The sequence below is a fragment of the Ctenopharyngodon idella genome, chromosome 3, assembly GCF_019924925.1.
Source record: "Ctenopharyngodon idella isolate HZGC_01 chromosome 3, HZGC01, whole genome shotgun sequence".
Classification (NCBI taxonomy): Eukaryota; Metazoa; Chordata; class Actinopteri; order Cypriniformes; family Xenocyprididae; genus Ctenopharyngodon; species Ctenopharyngodon idella.
The window spans coordinates 5,789,549-5,815,983 of record NC_067222.1 but is presented as its reverse complement, the minus strand read 5'-3'; the positions used below and the strand labels follow the sequence as shown (position 1 = coordinate 5,815,983).

At 43.0% G+C, this 26,435-nt stretch overlaps 2 protein-coding genes across 3 annotated transcripts in view; one reads left to right on the top strand and one right to left on the bottom strand.

Moving 5' to 3' along the window:
- LOC127508640 (interferon-induced very large GTPase 1-like) overlaps positions 1 to 19,980 on the bottom strand; it is a 97,705-nt gene extending 77,725 nt beyond the window's left edge. The window contains exon 1 of one of the 2 annotated variants that reach the window (XM_051886766.1): positions 19,876 to 19,980. The gene's annotated coding sequence lies outside the window, so the exon portion shown is untranslated. The remainder of the gene's footprint in view (positions 1 to 19,875) is intronic. The other variant, XM_051886767.1, reaches the window with a different exon arrangement.
- The window catches only part of LOC127508639 (interferon-induced very large GTPase 1-like), a 70,491-nt gene that overhangs the window by 33,223 nt on the left and 10,833 nt on the right, over positions 1 to 26,435 (top strand). The gene's annotated exons all lie outside the window — the stretch shown is intronic.

Sequence of the window (26,435 nt, the reverse complement as noted above, 5' to 3'; positions counted from 1 at the left end):
TGCATCTTTCAAATAGATCAATCAAAACGTATTATAATTTTCAGACAAATCCAATTTTATAGCTAAAATTATTTAGGTATTAATATTAAGGTTAAGCTTAGTCTGAAAAGGATACAATTGAGTATGTGGGTTTGTTGTATCTTTCTTTTCTTTCCTCTGATCTGCACACACTTCTCCAGAACACATTTTCCTTTGCCTTCCACAGAAAGGGAAGGCAAATTCTCTCGCATAATAAAAAAAAAAAAAAAAAAAAAACAATGTTAATTTTTTTCACTGACTGACATTCATTCATCGATCTCTTTATTTAATAATTACTCATAATTATTATACACGAAAGTACACACTGTAGTGTGATTTCAGACAGATTTGACACATCCAATTGAAGTGAACATGATGTTAACCGAGAAGTTTTTGTTTACTGACCAAAAGAGAGAAACCTGTCCCGCTAATTCAGCAGTAAGAAATTAATGTAATGTAATGTTATGCCAGTCACATAATCGTTATACATTTTTGTCTGTGAATAAAATTCATATTTTCAAAACCCTGTGTTGAAGTCATTGGCCTCATTCATTGAACTTTAGTAAATATAGCACAAAGTACATAAGTAAAAAAAAAAAAAAAACCTCCAGATTCACAAACACTTCATAAACATCAGATTTGATAATTAAATGCGTGTATGGTAATGAATTCCAATCATTCGTAAATAGGGCATGCATGCACAATTAGCATATTCCCCATCTATGAATTACTACGCTAATTACTTGTCCAGGAATGCAGTGGAATCTTCTGGACTCCCTTCTCAGGTTTGGCTCCAGTATATTACATAAATGCAAAAGAGACTAAAAGGCCATATGCCTAACAAAAATATTCAATTAAAGGTGCCCTAGAACGTTTTTTTTACAAGATGTAATATAAGTCTAAGGTGTCCCCTGAATGTGTCTCTGAAGTTTCAGCTCAAAATACCCCATAGATTTTTTTTAATTAATTTTTTTAACTGCCTATTTTGGGGCATCATTAACTATGCACCGATTCAGGCTGTGCGGCCCCTTTAAATCGTGCGCTCCCTGCCCCACGAGCTCTCGACTATAATACAGTGCATTTACAAAGTTCACACAGCTAATTTAACCCTGAAATGGATCTTTACAAGATGTTCGTCATGCATACTGCATGCATGCGTCGGATAATGTGAATATAGTATTTATTTGGATGTTTACATTTGATTCTGAATGAGTTTGATAGTGCTCCGTGGCTAAAGCTAACATTACACACTGTTGGAGAGATTTATAAAGAATGAAGTTGTGTTTATGAATTATACAGACTGCAAGTGTTTAAAAATGAAAACGTACTCGGTTACTAACGTAACCTCGGTTCCCTTAGATACGGAACGAGTACTGCGTATGGGGAAAGGTCTCCTTTTTCCCTGTTACTGAAGCCTTTTTCAATAACGCAGTGTAACTGCATCGTCATTGGTTCACTCATGGAAAGTTGTTGAACCAATGACGGCGCGGCATAGCTGCGCGGCCTATGGCGACAAAGCGCGCGAAGAAGCCTGCCAAAAGAGGCGGGGCTTACGGCTATATAAGCAGGCATTTTGCCATAGGATTTTAGGTCATACGACTGAAGCGACGACACTGAAGCCGCAGCCTCGTGGCACGGCATGTAACGCAGTACTCGTTCCGTATCTCAGGGAACCGAGGTTACGTTAGTAACCGAGTACGTTCCCTTTCGATACTTCACTCGTACTGCGTATGGGGAACGAATTCAACCGCGCCGTGCCACGGCAGGGAATGACTGAACTTGTCTTGGACACCGTGAGGGAACCAGTGGACGAGTGAGAGGGCCGGAGCCGTCGAACCCATGTGTTACACTTGCAAGAGGGGAGCTAACTCCCGGGGTGGCATGAGGCGGAGCTCGATAGAGGCCGCCGTATCATACCAAGAGGACCCGAGCTTGTAAGGTCGGGATATCCAAGTTATAAAATCTGACAAAAGTGGACGGTGAGGACCAGCCGGCCGCCTCACAGATGTCTTTAATAGGAACTCCACTGGACCATGCCCAAGAGGAAGCCATTCCTCTAGCGGAGTGGGCTCTAACTCCTATGGGGCAGTTGAGGCCCATAGAGGAGTAGCAAAGAGCAATAGCGTCGACTATCCAACGCGAAAGACGTTGCTTTGAGACCGAAGACCCTTTGGTGCGGCCGCCAAAGCAGATAAAGAGCTGATCGGATTGCCGGAAAGGCTGTGATCGCTCAACATAGGTCCTCAATGCCCTGACAGGGCAGAGTAATTCCAGCTCTCGCTCGTCCGACGACGGAGGAAGCGCTGAGAGGGAAATGACCTGTGCTCTGAATGGAGTCGAGAGCACCTTAGGAACGTAGCCATGCCTAGGTTTCAGAACGACTTTGGAGTCGTTGGGCCCGAACTCAAGGCATGCAGGGCTCACAGAGAGGGCCTGCAAGTCGCCGACTCGTTTGACCGATGCTAGTGCAAGCAGCAGAGCGGTTTTGAGTGTCAGGGGCCTGAGGTCAGCTGAACGCAGTGGCTCAAAGGGGGGCCCTTTGAGAGCTCTGAGGACCAAAGAGAGGTCCCAGGTGGGAACAGTGAGAGGACGAGGTGGATTCAATCGCCTAGAACCTCTCAAGAAATGCGCCACAAGGCTGTTTCGTCCCACTGACTGGCCAGCGATAGGAGCGGGAAACGCTGCGATGGCTGCTACGTAAACCTTGAGCGTTGAAGGGGTGCGACCCATATCTAAACGCTCCTGGAGGAATGACAGTATCGGTGATACGTCACACTCCACAGGGTCTATGCTGCGTGCAGAGCACCAGTCAACAAAGACCGACCATTTCTGGGCGTAGAGGCGTCTCGTGGACGGGGCTCTCGCCTGAGAGATGGTATCTAGCACGTCCCCTGGGAGGTTTGGAGGCTCCCATCGAGGGACCAGAGGTGCAGAGCCCAGAGTTCTGGCTGGGGATGCCAGATCGTCCTGTTCGCCTGAGAAAGGAGGTCCTGTCTCAGGGGGATCGGCCACGGGGCTTCCGTGGAAAGCCTGAACAGCTCTGAGGACCAGATTTGGCTCCTCCAGAGTGGGGCCACTAGGAGGACTCTGTGCTTGTCTTCCCTGACTCGTCTGATAACCTGAGGGATCAGAGCGATCGGGGGAAAAGCGTAAAGGAGGGTGCAGGGCCAGTCGTGGGCCAGAGCATCTTCCTCCTTCGAGAAATAAATTGGGCAGTGAGAGTTGTCTTCTGAGGTGAAGAGGTCTATCTCTGCCCTCCCGAAGAACTCCCAGATCGTGAGAACCGTCTGGGGGTGGAGCATCCACTCGTCTGAGGGGACGTTGCTCCGAGATAGCATATCTGCTCCCAAGTTTGTTCTCCCGGGTATGTGAGTCGCTTTGAGCGACTGTAAATTCGGAAATGCCCACTCCAGAAGACGTTTCGCCAGTGCGCATAAGCGGCTGGACGAAAGGCCGCCCTGGTGATTTATATATACGACACCACTGTCATGCTGTCCGACTGGACTAGGACGTGGCGTCCCGTCAGGTATGCCTGAAACGCCTGAAGGGCTCGGAACACTGCCAACATCTCGAGGCAGTTGATATGCAGATGGCTTTCTTCGCGAGACCACGAGCTGAAGGCCGGTCTGCCCTCGCAAAGAGCGCCCCAACCCATGTTGGACGCATCTGTCGAGAGCACTGTCCTTCTGGACACCGCCTGTAGGGGTACTCCAAGACTGAACCATACAGGGTTCGTCCAGGGTTTCAGAGCTGTCAAACAGGCCTGATTGACCCTGAGACACAGGCGGTCGTGCCGCCAGGCGTGAGGAGGGACGCGAAACTTCAAACAGTATTGCAGAGGCCGCATCCGGAGAAGGCCGAGCTGCAGAACCGGGAAGGCAGAAGCCATCAGCCCTAGCATCCTCTGGAAGAACTTCAGAGGGAGGTAGGCTCTGTTTCTGACTGAAGCCGCGAGCTGCTGAATGGCCAGGGCGCGCTCTGGCGAGACTACCGCCGTCATACGGACTGAGTCGAAAACTGCACCCAGGAACGTGATGTGTTGGCTGGGAAGCAGCAAGCTCTTGGCAAAGTTGACCCTGAGTCCTAGGCACTCCAAGTGGCTGAGGAGCACGGATCTGTGGAGTTCTAGTTCGGCTCTCGACTGGGCCAGAATGAGCCAGTCGTCGAGATAATTCAGAACACGGATTCCCATCTGTCTCAGTGGGGAAAGCGCCGCGTTCATGCACTTGGTAAAAGTGCGAGGAGCTAGGGACAGCCCGAAGGGAAGGACTGTATATTGGTAAGCCACTCCCTCGAATGCGAATCTCAAGAATCGTCTGTGACGAGGGGCTATCTGGATGTGAAAGTAAGCATCTTTCAGGTCCAGCGAGCAGAACCAGTCCCCGGGGCAAATCTGCGCGAGGATCTGTTTCAGCGTTAACATCTTGAACTTCCGTCTCATGAGGGAGAGGTTCAAGACTCTGAGATCTAAGATGGGTCTGAGACCGCCATCTTTCTTGGGAACCAGGAAATAACGACTGTAGAACCCCGATACGCTCTCTGAGGGGGAGACTGTTTCTATAGCTCCTTTCTTCAGTAGAGTCATGACTTCGGCGCGGAGGACATGAGCGTCGTCCGTGTTTACTGAAGTCTGAAGCACCCCGTTGAAGCGCGGGGGCCTTCGGGCGAACTGAAGCGAGTAGCCCCGACTTATGGTTCCCAGGACCCAACTTGACACCCCGGGAATGGCTTGCCAGGCCTCGGCCCGCGTGACAAGGGGTTGTATGGCATCAGATGATGGACCGCCGGTCAGGGGCCCGTACACCGGAAAGAGTGGAAGAGGAAGTTTGCTCCTTTTTTGAGGAGGTAAAATTTTTTATAGTGTTCGCCATGAGAACGGCGTTTTGCATGGGCGCAACATTTGTGGGCCCAGTTAGCGCAACACTGAACATATCTCCCACGCCCGGAACTAAACGGGGCGGAGGGGAGACTGAACGAAGGAGCTTTTGGGGTGGTCCGGCCTCAGTGAGACTTAGCCCCATCCTCTTCCTTCCTGGCAGATCAGGAAGACTTAGGAGGCATCGGGTCCAGCGAAATCTTAGGCCGGGGTCCCTGACGTCTCGGAAGGAGGAGTGCTTTGCGGGGCGTGAGCGCTGGCGCTGTTCCTTGGGAGGTGCTGCCTGAGAGGTAGAGGGGGCAATCTTGCTCTGCTGAGCCGGCGCAGGCCTGGGGCGGCTGGAAGCAGAAGCAGAGCTGGAGCGCTTGGGCAGGAAGTGTCGCATTGCTTGGGACGACTTTTGTGCTGCGGTGAAGCGTTCCGTGAAGCCCTCTACTGCTGGCCCGAAAAGACCGGAGGGAGAGACCGGGGCGTCCAAGAAGGCCGTCTTGTCCAGGTCCTTTATCTCAGTCAGGTTGAGCCACAAATGGCGCTCGAGCACGACCAGGCTGGCCATGGATCGTCCAATGGCCTGGGCTGTGGCCTTTGTGGCACGCAGGGCTAAGTCAGTGGCGCTGCGGAGGTCACGAAAGGAAGGTGCATCAATGCCGGACTCGTCCAGAGAGCGGAGGAGCTTCGCTTGGAACACCTGGAAGATCGCCATGGTGTGCAGCGCTGAGGCAGCCTGGCCTGTGGACGCATAGGCTCTGCCAGCCAGGGCAGAGGTGGTCCTGCAGGGCTTGGATGGAAGGGCCCTCTTCGTCTTCCAGCCCACAGCCGCGGGGGGACAGAGGTGAGCCGCCACTGCTTCATCCAGGGGCGGTAGGTGCTCGTAGCCCTTCTCTTCAGAGCCGTCCACAGTGGTGAGAGCTGAATGGTTCGTAGTGCGTAGGCGGGCAGAATAGGGAGCGCGCCACGACTTCGTCTGCTCGTCGTGCACCTCTGGGAAAAATGGGGCGGAGCGTTGGCGAGGGGCCTGGCGACGGCCCGGCAGGAACCACTCATCAAGCCTGCTCCGCGATGGCTCTTCTGGCGGGGCCCATTCGAGGTCCAGTTCCTCCACTGCCTTTGAGAGGACGTGGAAAAGCTCGGCGTCCATGCCTGGCTTGCAGTCAATGGGCTCCAGCGAGGGTAGGTGGGCGGGGTCCGAGTCACCGGCCTATCCCTCCATTTCAGAGGCCGCGAGAGACATGGAGTCATCGAGCGGCTCTTCATCCGATCCGCCAAATGAGACGAGGTCGCTCGCATCTGCAGAGGGACGCAGCTCAGGGCGTGAGAACAGGACGGGGAATTGCTCTCTAGTGGGAGAGGGCGAGGCACACGGGGGCTGAGCCGGCGTGAGCTCGCACAACTCCGGGCGCTGATCCACTCTGCCCCGCTGTCTCTTCCTAGCCGGCTCGCGGGAGGAAGAAGACGGGAGGGCGCGAGCGGCGGGACCACTTTCAGTGAAGAAAGCAATCCGCGAGCGCAGAGAGGCTAGACTCATGCTCTCGCAGTGAGAGCATGAGGTCCCAGTGAGCGCGGCCTCTGCGTGGGACTTGCCCAGGCAGCCGACGCACTCACCGTGCCCATCGTCGTCATGCAGAGGGGCTCTGCATGTGCCACAAGAGTGGCGCGGCATTTGCAGCAACGCCGCCGCCGTGAAAACGGCGTTTGAGGGGCTCTTTTAGAGCGGCGAGGGCCGCTGAAAGCTCTTTTAGAGCGGCGAGAGCCGCGAGAAAAAGCTCTTTTAGAGTGGCGAAAAACCGTGGGAAAAAGCTCTAATAGTCGCGCCGGATGGTGGCAGGAGACACGCTGAGAGGCGGCCTGGAAGCGGGAAGCGGGCGGTTCGAGAGCGGCGCTCGAGGCGGCAGTCTGCGAGGGCGCCAGCGCTGTCTTCCTCCGGCGAGCTCAGCTCAGTCCGCTGCGGGAGCCTCTTCGACGGCGGCGAGAGCTTCTTTAGAGCGGCGAAGGCTTCAGCTCGGAGATCAGCAAGGAATGCGTTGTCGTCACTGAAGGAGAGAGAACTGAAATCTTATGGCGAAATGCCTGCTTATATAGCCGTAAGCCCCGCCTCTTTTGGCGGGCTTCTTCGCGCGCTTTGTCGCCATAGGCCGCGCAGCTATGCCGCGCCATCATTGGTTCAACAACTTTCCATGAGTGAACCAATGACGATGCAGTTACACTGCGTTATTGAAAAAGGCTTCAGTAACGGGGAAAAAGGAGACCTTTCCCCATACGCAGTACGAGTGAAGTATCGAAAGGGAACAGCGACGGCTCTCTTGTCTCCGTGAATACAGTAAGAAACGATGGTAACTTTAACCACATTAACAGTACATTAGCAACATGCTAACGAAACATTTAGAAAGACAATTCACAAATATCACTAAAAATATCATGATATCATGGATCATGTCAGTTATTATTGCTCAATCTGCCATTTTTCGCTGTTGTCCTTGCTTGCTTAGTCTGATGATTCTGCTGTGCACAGATCCAGACGTTAATACTGGCTGCCCTTGTCTAATGCCTTGAACATGGGCTGGTATATGCAAATATTGGGGTCGTACATACGGTGTTATGTTAAGATTCGCCTGTTTTCCGGAGGTCTTTTAAACAAATAAGAAGGAGGAAGCAATGGAGTTTGAAACTCAATGTATGTCTTTTCCATGTACTGAACTCTTGTTATTCAACTATGCCAAGGTAAATTCAATTTTTGATTCTAGGGCACCTTTAACATGTGTCCACCAAAGCATTTTAGCCAGCTGAAAAAATGCCAAGTGCTCTTCTAAAAACGGCCAGCTGGGGGCACTTAAGAGTGCTTTGGAGGCACAGTGTTTTACCAGCTGAGACATTTTGGTTGCTATGATTCGCAATATCCATGGCAGACATGTTACTAGTATTTAATTTTGAAGAATATTACTGAAAAAAAAAATATAGTAACCAACAATATTAGCTTTTCCTTTGTGGTTCAGTCGATGTACAAGGAGGATCATTGGTCAGTGTGGTATTTGTCCCGCCCCTACTCCACTGTGATTGGAAAGGTGCTAACATTTAAAAAATACAAACTTTTCATGAATCCAAAAATCATTCAGTATGAATGATTTAGACAAAAAAAAAAAAAAAGCTTGTGTTTCATGAATGAGGTTTGCTTAAGAAACGTAAAATCTTGTTAATTGTGGTACAGTGATAAAAGTTACAAAACCTTACGTATTAATTGATAAATTAAATCTTGTTTAATCATCTATTATGGTTTATGTGCTCAGATTATATCAATTGATTAAACAATAGTTCAAAACAAGGGATGGTTTGTAGTACTGATTATTGACATCCATTCATCCGTCTTCCATGCTGCTTATACTATATAGAATGCTGACGAACATCAGATATGACATGGAGTAAAGAGGTCAGGGGAACATTTCGGGAACATTCTGAGAACGTACTGGAAATGTTTAGTGAACACACTGGGTAGGTTAGGAGAAACCTAAAGATATGCCAACCAACAGGGAATGTTAGGATGTCTGTTCTGGGGATGCTTTGGGAACCAGAAATTAACGTTCTGATGCCAATGTATGATGGATGGCATCAAGCAGGGGCCTACACAAAAGAAGACTACACACCTGACATCCATCATAGGGAATAAAATACAAGACTGGGATAAACAGATGGAGCGATGCCAGGAAAAACATCGTCTCCAAGGAAGCCCTGGATGCCATTGAGTGCCTGCCTGTGGATGAGATGGATAGGTGAACCCAACCTAAAGGAATTAAATGCAGCACTGGATGCCCTTGCCCCTGGTAAGGCACTCGGCAAGGAAGTGCTGTAAGGAAACAGTGCTTAGTGAGCTGCATGAAATCCTTTCCCTCTTTTGGAGAGAAGGCGCAGGATGTAAGGGATGCAAACATTGTCACACTCTATAAGAACAAGGGTGACAGAAGAGATTGTAATAACTTGTGGCATGAACTATTGAATCTGTTTGCTCAAGTTGACCTGAAGCGCCTTCAGGTTCTTGCTGAGATAATTTATCTGAAGTCACAGTGTGGGTCCAGAATCAACAGATCCATTGTCAAAATTATCTTTTCACTCCGACAGTTACAGGAAAAGTGCAGGGAGCAGCGGCAGACCATTTATGTGGCTTTAACTGATTTTACCAAGGCCTTCAATCTTGTTAGCAGAGATGAGATCTCTTCAAGATCTTAGCCAAGAAAGGATGTCCACCAGCACTCCATTACATCACCAAGTCCTTCCACGATGACATGAAGGGAACTGTTGTCTTTTACTCCACTTCGACATACGAATTGTATCAAATAAATACCTAGGGTTGTGTTTGTTATCTTCTAGGAGGCTTGAAAAATAATCAGATCCAGCAGTTTTTAAGAGATGGTCCTTACTGCAGAACATGAGATCCAGAAGGCGAGGTTGGATCCAGATCCAAATCCTCCCACTTTACATATCGCTATATCTACCCATCTCCACGCCCTGAATCTGGATCCAACTCCTCCTACTTTACGTATTCCTAAACCTACCCATCTCCGAACCCTGTATCTCGTTTTCTGCAGTGAGGAGTTACTGGTTTTTAAGGCCTTTCTGTACACAATCATGTTCTGTCTCCACGAAATGCGAAAAACCTCTAGTTTTGTTTTCTTCCAGCTGCGCTCCATTTTTATGGCTGCTCTCTTAAGGGCCCGAGTGAGCTCGTTGTACCACGGTGTTGGATTATTTTCTTCAATCTTTTTTAAGTGCAAAGGAGCAACTGTGTCTAAAGTCCTGGAAAAGAGAGAGTCAATAGTTTCTGTTGCAACATCGAGTTCTTCTGATCACCCTGTGTACTAAATGAAGTGGCTCTCTGCTGTGCAGAAAGACCAGGTCTGGGAATAGCAGATATATGTATATATATCTCAGTCTTGATCTGGAGTGGGTGTATGACCTCAGCGTGCTTATGGCTCAAAGAAATGGTGTGGCTGTCAGATGGTGCCAGGAAATGACCCCATCCAGAGACACACGGGTGGAATCACATCTTTAAAAAGATGCAATGTCACACGTTTACTTTTATTAGGGAAATTGCTCGTTAAATGTTGAAGCGCCCAGGGGAACAGCCGCTGCACTTCACCGTGCACACACTCAGTAACCTTGACCTCCACTGGAACGTGTCAACACACCAACACAGGAACAGCTTCCCTCTTAAATATGCATTGCCTCTGTCGCATCACCTGGCAGGACAAGACCACCAACTGATTCATCAGCTGTTGCATCTAAACCATCTAAATCAACAACATGTATGTGAAACCCTATACCAACTTAGCTACTGAAAGAGATGCTTCCAGAGGTCATAGATCCTCTTCTTAATATCATTACTTCATCTTTGTCATTAAGCTGGCTATTATTAAACCTCTTGTTAAAAAAATGCAACTTAGATCATACAGAATAAATCAATTACAGGCCAATCTCGAATCTACCTTTTTTGTCAAAGTTACTAGAAAAGGCAGTATCCTCACAACTATGTTCCTTTTTAGAAAGAAATGGTATCTGTGAGGATTCCCAGTCAGGATTTATACCGTACCATAGTACTGAGCCTGCTCTCATTAGAGTTACAAATGATTTCCTCTTATCATTGGATAGTGATTGTATTTCTCTATTAGTGTTACTGGATCTTAGTGTTGCATTTGACATTATTGACCACAACATTCTTTTGAATAGATTTGAAAATTATGTTGGCATTAGTGGAATTGCATTGTCATGGTTCAAATCATACTTATCTGATGGTTATCAGTTTGTAGTAGTAAAGGAAGAGATGTCATATCGATCACAAGTTCAGTATGGAGTACCGTAAGGCTCAGTACTAGGACCGTTGCTTTTCACTCTGTACATGCTTCCCTTGTACATATCTCCCTTGGGAGATATCATAAGGAAGCATGACGTTAGTTTTTACTGTTACGCTGATGATACTCAGCTCTATATTTCTTCGCACCCTGACAAATCTTACCAATACACAAAATTAACAGAATGCATAGCTGATATAAAAAAAATTGGATGACTAGCAATTTCCTACTACTTAATTCCGAAAAAAACAGAGATTCTAATTACTGGACCAAAAACCTCTGCACGTAATAACCTAGAATACTGTCTTACACTTGATGGCTGCTTAGGAACCTGGGTATGCTCTTTGATACCAATCTTTCATTTGAAATGTTTCTATCATCTGAAAAACCACATTCTTCCATCTAAAAAAATATATCTAAATTATGACATATGCTGTCAATGACAAATGCGGAACAGTTAGTTCATGCTTTCATGACCTCAAGGGTAGATTATTGTAATGCTCTACTCGATGGTTGCCCTGCATGCTTAATAAGGACATTGACCCAGCTGGTCCAAAATGCAGCAGCTAGAGTTCTTACTAAAACCAGAAAGTATGACCACATTAGCCCAGTTCTGTCAACACTGCATTGGCTCCCTATTAAACATTGTATAAATTTTAAAATCTTGCCAATTACTTACAAAGCACTAAATGGATTAGCTCCCCAGTACTTGAGCAAGCTCTTAACACCTTAAGGTCTATTGCGATCTCAAAATTCTGGCCAATTGATAACACCTAAAATATCAAAATTTACTGCTGACAGTAGATCCTTTTCCTTTTAGCACCTAAACATTGGAACATTCTTTCTAGCATTTTTCGGAAAGCAGACACACTCAGTTTAAATCTAGACTAAAAACACATCTCTTTAACCTGGCATACACAAAACACATTATCTTATACACATTCAAACACACATAGCCTACCTATAGACTAAACATGTAAATGAATGCATTAAAAGTCTTCAGTTTTCAGTTAAAAAGGTGTCATGTAAGCGGCCCCCAAGTTAATAATTAATGATTTTTACAACGGAAGTGATTCAGTCAAACCCAGGTGAAAAATAAGTGCACTAAAATACACTCTATTTCAGTACACTTAGTACACTTCCATAATGTACTTAAAGTGCTCTATTTTCATGCACTAAGTTTGTACTTGATATACTAAAAAATCTTCTTTAGTACTTCTTCAGATAATCTTAAAGTCCCCCTGTAGTAAATTATTTTTTCCCTTAAAACGCATCTTTGATCACCAAAATGACATATTCTAAAAAAAATTCAAGTGAAAAAAATTTCTTCATGCCTTAAAATAGCTTGAATGTAACTCTACACCCTTGCCTCATTTAATATACATGGATCAATGAATATGCAAATTAGCCCTGCCTCCACTCGCTCACAGCAGCTCGGAGAGTCTACTGTTGCTGTAGTGACAACTGACAAGCAATTTGTTTGTGTTATTTAAGAAAAAAGCTTGCTTCATTTCGTATATTCAGTTTAAAAGCTCTGCAATGGAACTGAATATTTTCTGACGCGTAATTTGTGTTTTAAATTATGAATTGGTAAAACGCCTTTGCAAAACGTTTGGACTGCTCTCTCACTGAATCACCTGAAGTGATTTCTCAGTAAAACAGACAGTATCGAGAGAACAAGCAGCTGTTTTTCTCTGTGAACATGCGCTAAATTGATGTTTGACAATTTCATTGCTTTTAGGAGTTTTCAGATTTAAAAAAATGAAAATCCTGCAGGCGCCACCTTCTCCGTATATGAAATAAATGCACATCCTTAAATGAGTGCGGATTTCCAGGATATTTACTTGAACTTATCAGGCAGGCTAATATCTATGGTTTGATCCATTCCAGAGGTGGCCAAAATCAGAATTTATAATGGACTGAAATTCACTGAATAGCTCTCTCAAAACTTGGCGTGCAATTCCACACTGACCGAATATGCACACGAATCACAATCACACACACGCGCTCAGAGCAACATTGTTTTGACTATGTTTTATAGTATTAAAATATTTCGAAGGACAAAAACATTAACTTTATTGACTTTAGCCTACTTCAAGTCAGCTGTCACTTAACTTAGTGCGAGCCCATATGCGCTCATACACTTGGCACAGCCCTTGCAACGGTTCTGTCATTAATTAATATGAATTAATATAATTAGCCTTTTGCTTGACTACGTTACCAAACAGCTAATAATGTGTTGCTAATGTTACACACACCGTTCCTGTTCTTCATCTCAGAGTCAGACAGCTGCCTTCTAACAATCAGTATCCTTACAAATGCTTTGAACAACTCAGAACGTCAGTGGAGAAAGGCATATAGTTCATCATAACATCGTAATAGACTCGCTATATTGATAAATCTACACAATTTTTCATATCAACAGAAAATTTATCGGGATAACCTGGCTTCTCTCTAGACTTTCCTGCTTCAGAGCAGTCATAGTTAATGATATGCTAAAGCCTGCCAGCACGTTTGTTGTGATTGGTTACAATGTAGTCTGTGACGTCACAAACACCCACAATTTCAAACCGCGGTTTTTGGTTTACTGCAGTTTCAAACATAAAATACTCAGCAATGGTGCTGACTTATGAATTTGCACATGGTTTGTCTTAAAGCACATTAAAAACACTACATAGACATATAAACATTAAAAACCTAATTTTCACCACAGGGGGGTTTTAAGAACATCTAAGTGTACTTAACTGTGTTTGAGACACAATGAATATGATCTACAATGTGCTTTTAACAAACTATCTCTGTATTTAAAAAAAAAAAAAAAATTAGTTGCCACATGTAGTACACTTGAAACCATCTTACACGTTTAAATATACTTATCAAACACTGAAAATACACATTTAAAAAAAAAAAAAAGAATATATGATAAATATATACAAAATGTATTTATAATGTATTGCCCACATTCTTTTATACATTAAATAATTAATTCCAAATGTATTGTAACTATGTTAATATTCCCTTTATATGATACACGTAACTGCATGTTAATTGTGTCTTTAAACAGTACTGCAACGTGAAATAAGGAGGATTCAATTGCAAACGCAGCAAATATCAGTTTATTAAGAAAAATAGCAGCAGGAAAGATAGCAAGGGTATTTCTTGGTAGCGCAGAGACGGCAATGGGCAAACCAGTCCTCTGACAAGAGTCCAACAGGTAGCCCAAAACTGCCTCAACAGGGAATATCCAGAAAAGGAACGAGAAACAAGAGATTCAAACAAAGCCAGGACTAATGCCAAGTTTACACTACAGGATTTTAAGCCTGATTTGAGCCTGATTTGCAAGTTAACGAGCACGCCGACAGGTCGGGCTGTGATCGGGGGCAAATTAGCGAGTGATTGGCGCTCACTGATCTTTATGTGTGAACTACTCAACGACGCATCAAAGAGGCTCGTTGACGCGTCGCAGACACCTTGCTGATGCATGCTATATATCTGGAGCTGTCAGCAAACTCGACCAGAGCCGTTAAATATTTTCAAAGGCTCGACTCGAATTCTTGGGGTGTCACGTGTTGCGACGAACAGCCAGTGAAATATACACTGATGTCTATGGAAGCAGCAATAACAATCCATTCAAATATTTGCCTATGTTTATTCATATCAGATACACATTGTGTAAGTAACTATAAAGCTCACTCACTCTATTGTTCTCCCAGTTCACCGGTCACATACATTTCAGGACAAATGGATGAATTCACTCTATATATATTAAGATCAAGGTCATTATATAGGTTTTTAAATGACAAAACACTCACTTGCACATATTTGATAATCGGAATATCAGATAGATAATGACACGGTGAGAAAATCGATACATCTGTCAATAATAGTGTGGCTGGCCATGGTGTGTAACGTGACAAGCATGACGCGTCGTCTTGGAAACAATAAAGGGAAACGTTCTAAAATAACTCTGGGAGGTCAGCCAGAATATTTTAAACTTGTCACAAGCCAGGCTAGAACAAAAAAAAATAAATAATAACTAGTGATGGGACGGTTGATACCGGGGCTCCGATGCTCCGACGCAGTTTTCAAAGCACTATTGTATCACACACTGTACTGATGCTTGTATCGAAATTACAATACCACGTGATTGATGATGTTTGACGCTTCAAACATCGAGACAGCTGGTTTGAAAAAAATGGCGCTTCACCTGATGCATAAAGGAAAATGCATTTAATCTTGTTTTATTGCTGGGGTCTCAAAGACCCTGAACAGAACAATAAGGGTTAAACAGCTCACACAAAATACTTTTTTAACTACTCACGTCAGTTATGATCACATCATTGTATATTTTATATTATTGATCAATATGTGAATCTGTTGACCAGGTTACACATGATGCGAGTGGCGGTCTCATTGTCACAAATTAATTTAGATGAGATTACATCAGATTAGATAGAACTGATTCAAGACGAGTGATACCGTTTGTCACGGACTTCCGAAACTTTGGTCACATGCTTTTTCAAACCGTTATCTGCTCCGCGATGATTTAGATATGGTGCAGAAAACAAGTCTGACCACCAGATGCGCACTGTGTTAAAAGCTTCGAGTAATGAACCGTTTTTCGGCACAATTTGATGAAAGCTTCAAACACTTCAGAAAGCCTTGGTTTCCCATCACTATTAATAACATAAGAGATAATGGAAAAACCACACGGGAAAATAAAAACTCCAGGAGGAGAGAAAACAAAACTAGAGAACATTAACAATCAAATAACTAAGAACATCTTACTTGAGTTAGCTTGGAAGGACTTGGAAAAACAAAGCAGGAAGCACGCAGCCAAGACTAAGGGTGTACTCACACTAGGTACGGTTGCCTTGAACCGAGCCCGAGCGCGATTGTCCCCCCTCCCCACTCCCCCGGTGGCCTGCACTCACACTGCACTTAACGTTCCAGGTCGAAGCACGCTTACATCATATACGATGCAACTTTTTGAATGGAAGAAAACAGGAAGAAATGCACAGATACTGCCTAATATATTTATCATTTATGCCACGCAGTGATTTTCTCTTGCACGTATCAGAGGATTATTACAGCAGCTGACGTTAATGGTGGAATTTAAAGCTTTACTCGCAAACTACAATTTCTGTTCATCAATAAGGTAAGAATCAGACCCATTATAAACTCAAATACACTCGAATTAATTACATGAATTGATAAGTGTACTATCAGAGAAGTAATAAAGATGTTTGCCGTCGTAATGATGACAGTAGCGCACACAAAAGTGGTAGCTGTTCCGTGCTCAGGCACGGTTTGCGCTCACACTGCATGCGAACCATGCGCTGGCCCACCTCTTCCAAGCAGGCCAGGGCCGGCTAAACGAACTGCGCCTCTAGAGGCATGGAGACAAACTACAGGAGGTAGGGTGCTGACAAAACCTACGTGTGAAAGGGTTATTTTAATTTTAATTCAATTTAATTCAAAATTAATCTAATTTTTTCCCAACGTCCATTTTCAAAGTCGTTGGGTGACAGTTGTCAGCTCATGTAGTGTGTAACCTCCTGTTGCAGATCATTTATGTAGTGTTTTGTAGTGTGAACACCACAACGACTTCAAGACATAGCCATAGCAAGTCATGTAGTCTGATTTAATCTGTACACATTTAATCTGCATTTTTTATTTTTCATGAAAATCCATTAAAATAGAACTTGACAATGTATATAAAAATCTACCAAATTGTTAAGTAAAATGTTCATAGCACACTTTTACGTAATGCACTTATAAAACACTTATGTGTATTTTGTTTACTTTATCTGACTATACTTAAAATCAATTTAAGTGTTAGTGCTAATTACTGCATTTATATTAAGTGTACTTAAGTACCTTAAGTACCACAGTTGGGAAAATATACTTATATAACTCTTATAACTAGTACATTAGCAATATATTTTGCTTGTTGCTGAGCACATCCCCCTGCGGCCTCCACATCAGCTCTGTCGCGGCCACAGCAGCAGCCTTCACCCAGGCAGCAACGTTGAGCAGTACTGCAGGAAAGCGAAACCGCCCATCTCAGTGCCAGAGATGGAGGGAGCTGATCTTCGTGAGATGGTGAGCTCCTTTCCCTGGTGGGGGGCCAGGTGAAGAATCTTTTGTTTTTCAAAAATATTTCTGTTCTGCACCTGGTGTCACAGCCTGCGGTACCCAAATTCTCAGCAAAAGAGCTGTTTCCTCAGTCTCTGGGTTACAAGAGGTGTGGGTTGACAGTGAGCGACACAATGCCTTGCCTATTTCATACCCCTCTTTTTTTGCCAAAAGGCAGGAGTTTGAGGATGCAACGCCTTCTCACGTGTCTCCAGCCTCTCCCTCATGGAAACCGTGTAGCCAGGTAAGTGTGCCAACACCCTCGCCTTGGGACTGGTATGCCAAAGCGATGGCATCCACTATCCAGTGGGCCAACCTCTGTTTGGAGACAGCCTTTCCCTTCTGCTGACCTCCAAAGCAAACAAAGAGCTGCTCAGAGCTTCTGAAGCTCTGCGTGTGGTCTACGTAAATGCGCAGGGTGCGAACGGGATACAGCAATGCTAGGGCTGGGTCTGCCTCCTCCAGGGGCAGCGCTTGCAAGTTCACCACCTGGTCCCGGAAGGGGACCAGGTTAGTCTAACTGTCTGAATGGGCCAGCGGGACAGTCTGGGAAGCTCTGGTGAGGCTCCCAAGGTCTGTACGAGTGGCACCAAAGGGACAACAGACGTACCCGCGGGGGGGCAGCGAGGGTGCTTGGGCCTAACCCGGGAAGCACAGCATCCTGAAGTAGAGGCAGTGAGTGTGGTGCACCCGGATTTATGGGTCCCATGAAAGACTGGCTAGGGAGGCATGAGGAAGCAGCGCATCCTCTAATGCACACTCCCTGCCTGTGGAGAAAAAACGGGCTGGGAAGGAGGAAGCAGAGCGTTGCTCACTGCCCACGCACATCCTGTATGACAAGAGAGTCAGGAAACTGCTTTTTCTTGAGAATTTGGGACCACTGGCCATTGAGCCAATGGCAGAACAGAAGAAAAATTCTCCACGCGGCCCTCCTCCGGGGGAAGGAGTGGTGTGTACACCAGCTCCTGAGAAAGAGCCGTTCCCTGAAACTCCGGGTCGCCCATCCCAGGGCTGCCTCGCTAACCATTAGGTTTAGCGGTGACCTGGGGACGGGCTGCATCACCTTCCTGCAGATGGCTTGGCCTCTCGGCAGAGCACTGCTCGCAGGGGGATGTTCTTGGCGAGAAGCAGACTGGACTACAGTCTGCTTCTGCACTGTCGGGAACTGCTGTGCAATCCCCGCCAGTGTCGCCTAAGAGATCACCTTGTGAGACGGGAGCATCAAGAAAGCGCACTTTGTTGACATCTCGCGTCTCAGCAAGGTTTAGCCAGAGATGGCGTTCCTGGACCACCAAGGTGGACATCGTCTGGCCGAGGGCCCGTGCTGCGACTTCTCTCGCCCAGAGGGCAAGGTCAGTCAACATGCACAGTTCCTGCATCAACCCCGGCTCAGAACTACCTTTGGGTGTTGCCTTGGCCAGCAGGATGACCATAGCACGCAAGAAGGAGGTGGTCTGACCAGCAGCACTGTGAGGCTTAACAGCTAGAGCTGCCATCACCTCACAGGCACTGGATGGGAGACATAGGTGATTACACCAGGTGGCAGCACTCTGTGGGAATAAATGCACCGCAGTTGCACAGTCCACCTGAGGAACCCCCATGAACCCTTGACCGCCCCAGAGACGAGGGTAGTGAGAGAGGAAAAACTTTGAACAGATTTTGACACTAATGTGCCTCCATACTGCCAAAGTTCTTCATGCACTTCCGGGAAGAAAGGCATGGGGGCGGGGCGAGGCGATCTTTTGCGTCACGCTCCGAGCCCTGAACCAATCATCCAGCCACAATCGTTCAGAACGAGTCTGATCGTGCGGCGGCCCGGGAAAGTATGGCTGTCAACTCTGAATCCGATTCAGCACGAGCAAACACCGCTGAAGCGGGAAGCTCAGCTTCATCTTCCTCTCCAGAGAACGACGGCCCTCTCACCGATGCAGCAATCGAAATCTGATCCTCATCCAGAGCACCAAATGACACGCTGGGTTGCCGTGGCAACACGTGCTGTCAGCAGGCAGCTCACCGGCACATGACATGCTGAGGAGCGGGAGATCCGCGGGGGTAAAAACTAATCATATCTGTTATCATGAAAATTAAAGAGTGGTGGGAAAACTGAACAAAGGATCACATGTGACTGAAAATAACATAAAAAGTAACTAAAAGTCCATAAAAATTAAACTAAGATCAAAAATAAATGTTCATGTCAGTAATGATTATTTTTTAATGACATTTTTAAATGAAATTCCCATTTTTTTAAGTATACCATGTGCATACTTGTTTTGTTTGAGTGAAACAAGTAAAGAACATTTCCTGTCTCTACAACATATATAAAGTTATTTAGTATAAGTCCGATCCAAACAAATTGTTAAACCCAGTTCTTGCAATATTTATTTTTTGCATATCTTGAAATGTTTTGTGTTACCATATTAATTCCAAAATTAATCTTTTAAAGGGGTGTGCTCACTTAAGTGAAATTTTATACTCAAAAAAAAAAAAAAGTAAATTCTGTCATCATTTACTCAACTTCATGTTGTTTCAAACCCATATGTTTTAAAAGATAAAAGACAAAAACAACAACAACCACAGCAAAATAATATAAAATAAAAACTCTTTTAAAAATAATAATAAAAAAAATATGCAGAAGATAGATTATTTTAAAGTCGTACAGGTTTGGTGTATGACTTTGGTGTACTATCTCTTTAAGTATGTACATGGGCATACACATGCACACACACACACATAATAAAATAATGCACTAAACTATAGCTGTGTCTTATTACAAAGGCTGTGTCATAGATAAGACGCATTATCTGTAGGATGAAGTATACAGAGTGTTCTCAATCTACAGTACAGTAGAAATAAAAAAAGACAGACTTCGTAAGACACACATGCAGAAAGAGAAAAAAAAAAACGTAATTACCACTTCAAGTAGGTTCAAACACACACACACACACAAACACACACACACACACACAATAAAATAATGTTACATTTATTTAGAAAGTCATGAAGTCAAACCTGAGTATGGTAGCTTCCTTCTCTGTACCATCAATTTCGGTTATAATCTGTAAATGAAAGTTTCCGGTCAAACGTGTGTCTACTTACAGGAAAATGGGAAATCACCTAACATGCCAGTAAGAGAAAGCGAAAGTGTTTTATTGTGAGCTTTTGTGCTTTTTCAACTTTGTGACATTTCTCTCTTTAATACTATAACTATAGGTAATGATTGTTCTTAAATTAAATGTTTAAATGGAATTCCCCTTGTGCACTTTTTAGGAAGGGTTTTGTGCGTATAAAGTTATTTAGTACGAATATAAAAATATTTTAAGAATTTCAGTTCTTAAAATATTTATTTTTGCATTTCTTAAAATGGTTGTTACCATATTCATTTCAAAAACATTAATCTTTTATAGGGTGTGCTGAAGGTATTATAAATTCTTCAAATATTCTTTTGAGCGTTTGTGCAAGGTTTGTTCCTTTTAGATTTTGACTCAAGTTTCTACCAGTATTATCAATCTTATCAATCGATTGCAAATACCAAGTTCAAAACCACAAAAGCTCAAATAAGCTCAAAAGACATTACCACAAATAACACAGTAAAACACTTTCACTTTCTCTTACTGGCATGTTAGGTGATTTTCCATAAGTAGACACGTTTGACAGGAAACATTTGTTTACAGATTATAACCGAACTGATGATACAGAAAAGGAAGACTACCATACTCAGGTTTGACCATTACTTTGTAAATAAATGTAACATTATTTTATTGTGTTTGTGTGTGCGTGTGTGTGTGTGTGTGTGTGTGTGTGTGTGTTTGAACCTACTTGAAGTGATAATTACGTTTTGTTTCTCTTTCTGCATGTGTGTCTTACAAAGTCCATCTTCTTTAATTCTACTGTACTGTAGATTGAGAACACTCCGTATACTTCATCGTACAGATAATGCGTCTTATCTATGACACAGCCTTTGTAATAAGACACAGCTATAGTTTAGTGCACTGTGCACTGGAACAGCCTTAGAAATGGCCGACTCCCAAACCAGTGCTTTCTCTATTGAACTTTCATTTTATTTAAATAGAACTAGTTTTATATAAACAGATCCGGTTCTTGTTCCTTCACATTAATAGAAATATTTTGTCATGGGGCCTGCAGAATATTAATTATTTTCATTAACATTTATGCATTTTGCAGACACTTTTACCTAAAGCTACTTAAAGAGAAGACTAAATAAAAATACCTAAGAATATATTTTCATAGCTGCATATTGTCTGGTAATATTACATTTAATGCAATATTTGTGACTGCAGTACTACTATAACTATTCACATTTTTTAAAGTATGCCGTGCGTACATTTGCGGAAGCGTTTTGTGTGAGTGAAACAAGTAAAGAACATTTCCTGTCTCTACAACATATATAAAGTTATTTAGTACATGTCTGGCGCTCCGGTAGCGCGGCCGCCATTATGGGCTAAAAATAATAACTGGACCATAGAATCCTTCACATCTTACGCACCCAAAATCGGTGAATTTCACTGCCAAATCAGATGAAATTCACCGAATTTGGTGAATTTTCCACAACTGGTAAAAAATATTTTACCAGTTGTGGAATCCAACCATTCAACCATCTGAGGTAGCGTAGTTACTTTGAGTATTTCCATTTTATGCAACTTTACACATTTATTAATAGTAAATTAATAATTAATAAATTTAAGATAATCATGTTTGCAGCTAACAATATAATTTAGACCTAGTGGAGTAATAGTAATAATAGTATCTAGGTCTGAATTGAAATAGGCTATATGTCCAACTGCGTTCAGCATTCGCTTAGTGAGGTCTGATCGCGCTCTGACAACGGAAGTGATCTCTCGCACTCATTGAAGTATAAGCGCGAGACATCACTTCCATTGTCGGACCTCAGTAACCGAATGCTGAATGCAGTTGGGCATAGTGGTGTTTTAGAGGTAAAAAATAATATAAATACTGTCCGGTTTCTCGCACAAACGGATCGTTTCGTGTCTTAGGACATCAATCTGTCGTCACGAGCCGCATTTGGATTAATTTGGATTTGTTTATGCAAGTTTTATTTACTCTTATAGACGAAGTTCCCATTGACACCCATTATACGGCTGACAGACGGCAACGGTTGGAGTTAAAAATCATCATTTGTGTTCTACTGAAGAAACAAAGTTACCTACATCTTGGATGCGCTGGGGGTAAGCAGATAAACATCAAATTTTCATTTTTGGGTGAACTATCCCTTTAAACACAAAGTGTGTAAAATAAACTGTTAAAAGGATTTGATGATCATTAACAAGAAGCGACACTCAATAGAACGTTCCATTGCAACACCGGCGCCCAGCAGCGGCCCTGCGTTTCCGCCATTTTGGGGTGAAAGCGAGTCGGCAGTCCACTAGTTTCTATGGCAATATCAGCTGCTTTGTTTAAAAAAAAAAAAAAACGTACATTAAAGCTGAAATCCAACCTGAATGATGACAACACAGAATAAAATACTATCACTAGTGATCATCAAATCCTTTTAACTGTTTATTTTACACACTTTGTGTTTAAGTCTTCCACTTTTTTTCACAAAACCTTTGCTCTCTAGAAACCCAGTCAGTTTGGGTTAAAATTCTTTAAAAGGCTTATAAACACTGAATTATTACCAACATATGAAATTAAATCAAGGACATGCATCAGAAAAATTGGGAATGTTGGACAATAAATATATGAAAATAACAGCTTGATTTTGCAGTGTTATCTAATGTCCATTAAAGCAAGTGTCCAAAAGTGGGAATTATGGGATAACGGACACAGCAATGCATCATGTATTATAAGATCATTATGTTTGTGGCGTGATCCATTAAAATGTACCTAGATATATTATTATACCTAGATATAAATGTACCTAGACCTAGATATATTATTACTATTACTCAATTTATATATATATATATATATATATATATATATTATTATTGTTAGCTGCAAACATGATGATCTAAAATTTATTAATTATTAATTTACTATTAATAAATGTGTAAAGCTGCATAAAATGGAAATACTCAATAAAGTAGGCTAACTACGTTACCTCAGATGGTTGAATGGTTGGATTCCACAACTGGTAAAATAAAACATATAAGACAATACAACATTTACTGTAGGAGCCATACAATTTACTGGTGACTTAATTTTAAAAACTGTTCTATTGCGCTTCTGATTTGGCAGTGAAATTCGCCAATTTTGGGTGCGTAAGATGTGAAGGATTCTATGGTCCAGTTAGTATTTTCACCCCATAATGGCGGCCGCGCTACCGGAGTGCCATCTAGTGGCTGTTACCCAAAAAGTATCAAAGTGTCGCCTCTTGGGTTCTAAGCTCTTTGCGCAAGATCGCTTACGAACGCATATTGACAGTGTGTTTCAAACGCCCTCCGAAAGGCACTTCTGAGTGAAAATAATCATGGCCGCCATACTGAAGGGTAGTTCCAAACCGAAGTGCTCAAAACGGGCCACTTCAAAGGGCCCTTCGGAATGAAGGATTTTGAAGGGTACAACTGATGGACACTTCGGGCCCCCATGATCCTTTGTACAGGGAAGTTGTTTGACGTCACAGAATGGGTACAGGAGTCTCGGAATTCGATTTTACCAATAAATGTATGTATAGTATTTTTCTATGCTACTGTAATATTTATACGAGTTAGATTTGGCACATTATTATGGTCAAAACGACATTGTACTTCAACAAAAATACTTTACAGCTCCCTTTATCAGTCCTTTCAAATGTTTCAAATACATAGACACAATATACAATATGGTGATAAACCAAAAATAAATAAACTAATGTTAAACAAAGGGCACAGCTTGCACAATCTACTCCTCCTTGATTGCCTTGTTAAGATGATGCAGAAGTGCGTTCCAAAAAAAGAGGTTTTTTTGACCCCTACACCTTTCATCCCTTCGAAGCTCTCACTCCGGAGGGCAAACCCTTTGAAGGGATTAGGGCATAGGGATGAGCCCTTCCAAATGAAACGCAGGGAGAGAAACAATCTCTGTTGTTAGTTCTTGGAATGTCACATGGTATGTCTGTTCTTCACTGAGACATTTGTGGACTAAAGGTGCACAGAGCGCCCTCCGGCTGCAAGTATGAATTGAAAACACAGTATCCAGCGCTCATAGTGATGACAATAAATATTGAATAAATATTACTCCTCTGTATAGAAAATTGACAAACATATGAGAATCTATCAATATTTCTCCAAATGTGCATGCTTTTAAGCTAAAAGCCCTGATGGATGTTGTTTTGTCAAAGGTAACGACTCCGTTTTTCATATTCATAACTCCTGACGCATAGGCTATTAACAAATTACGGTCATTACAAGAGTAAAACAGAGGTCAAAATGTGAAGCTTGAGTCTTATGCCGTGTTCCAGGCAACCCGTAACCCGTGTTTTTCCAACCTTCTACCCATGAAAATGCACTGGAACGGCAGTCAAACCCGCGAATTCCCACCCGTGAACTCGTACTAGATCGATGTACTCCAAGTTCCGCGCTCTGACGTCACATAGCCCATGAAACAACAATAGCAGCCCCTACAGATGCGGTGGTACACGGTGAGAAATAGACTTTAGGACAATATAACGTTGCAATCAAATTAATAATAATAATGATAAATAATACACACACAATTATGTATTACAATGTTAAGTACCTTTGGCGATAGAAATGATTGTAAATGAGCATAAGCCCCTTACGGTCCGCCATGCTGGTTTGTTTACATCTAGCTACCACAATTCCTTGAGCTCAGGCAGTTTGGCGTGACTTGCCTGGAACGCTACAAAGTCGTGAAATCGTGATTTACGGGCTCAAAAACCTGCCTGGAACGCAGCATTAGATCTTTTTAATGATGTATAGTTTGTCAACTGCACATTAACAAAGTATATTAAAATAGAAAACCATTATTTGGTTAGAGACTTGAGACTACTTTTAAAAACATTATAATAGTAATGCGTCCAATCTTTGGACTGGTACTGTAATTTAAACTATAATAAGCCTATACAAAATTTTCATGTGCATGCATGAGATCACAAAAATCATGTTTTGTTGTCAAGAGTGGACATTATATTAAAGGATTAGTTCACTTTCAAATTAAAATTTCCTGATAATTTACTCACCTCCATGTCATCCAAGATGTATGTCTTTCTTTCTTCAGTCGAAAAGAAATTTAGGTTTTTGAGGAAAACATTCCAAGATTTTTCTCCATATAGTGGACTTCAATGGAGCCCAAATGGTTGAAGATCAAAATTACAGTTTTCAGCAATCCCAGACGAGAAATAAGGGTCTTATCCAGAGAAACCATCGCTCATTTTCTAAAAAAAAAAAAAAATTAAAAATGTTATGTTTTAACGATAAATGCTCATCTTGAACTAGCTCCCTTCTTCTTCTCTATTAGAATTCCAGCAGTGTAGACACTGCTAAGTGTATTACTGCCCTCCACAGGTCAAAGTTTGAACTAATTGTTATATACTATATTCTAGTGCAAGTATATAACAATTAGTTCAAACTTTGACCTGTGGAGGGCAGTAATACACTTAGCAGTGTCTACAATGCTGGAATTCTAATAGAGAAGAAGAAGAAGAGAGCTAGGCTGTGTCCGAAATCGCCCCATACCCTTAAATAGGGCACTATTTGTGGGGACAGCCATTTGTAGTGGTGTCCGAAACCATAGTGGACGATGTTGAGTGCACTCATTCAATCCCACAATGCACCGCAAGGCCGAGTGTACAATCGATGCACGCTCAACTGCTAGACAATACCCATAATGCACTGTGAGAGTCGCGCACTGAATGAATTCCCGCGTCTCGCCAGGAGATGGCGCCCGCAGCTGAATCAATCATCCATTCATTTTCCAAACCGCGTTGGTCCAGCATTATCATACAGGTATAAATTCCTTTTTAATTAATCATTAAATCGTTTAAAAGGTTTGAACATGCTAGTTCAACATAAATATTCATTACTACTGGAGCTGCCAGTTTGCTACATTTCAAAAGATTACTAAACAGCAGCACAAACTATGCGAAATCGGCAGCCCTTCCGGTGCACTCAATGTCCGAATTCACTCACTCGTTTCATTCACTCCTTCAAGTGGGCTATATTAGTGGAGTAATGTAGGGAATAGTGAATGAGGGTATAGGGGGTGATTTCGAACACAGCAAGATGAGCATTTATTGTTAAAACTTATATGATTTTTTTTTTTTTTTTTTTTGAAAATGAGCGATGGTTTCTCTAGATAAGACGCTTATTCCTCGTCTGGGATCGTTTAAAGCCTTTTGAAGCTGCACTGAAACTGTAATTTTGACCTTCAACCGTTTGGGCTCCAGTGAAGTCCACTATATGGAGAAAAATCCTGGAATGTTTTCATCAAAAACCTTAATTTCTTTTCGACTGAAGAAAGAAAGACATGCACATCTTGGATGGCATGGGGGTGAGTAAATTATCAGGAAATTTTAATTTGAAAGTGAGCTAATTCTTTAGTGGTTCAGTGTTTTTTTTTTTTTTTTTTTTTCTAGGCTTGATTGTGTTTTT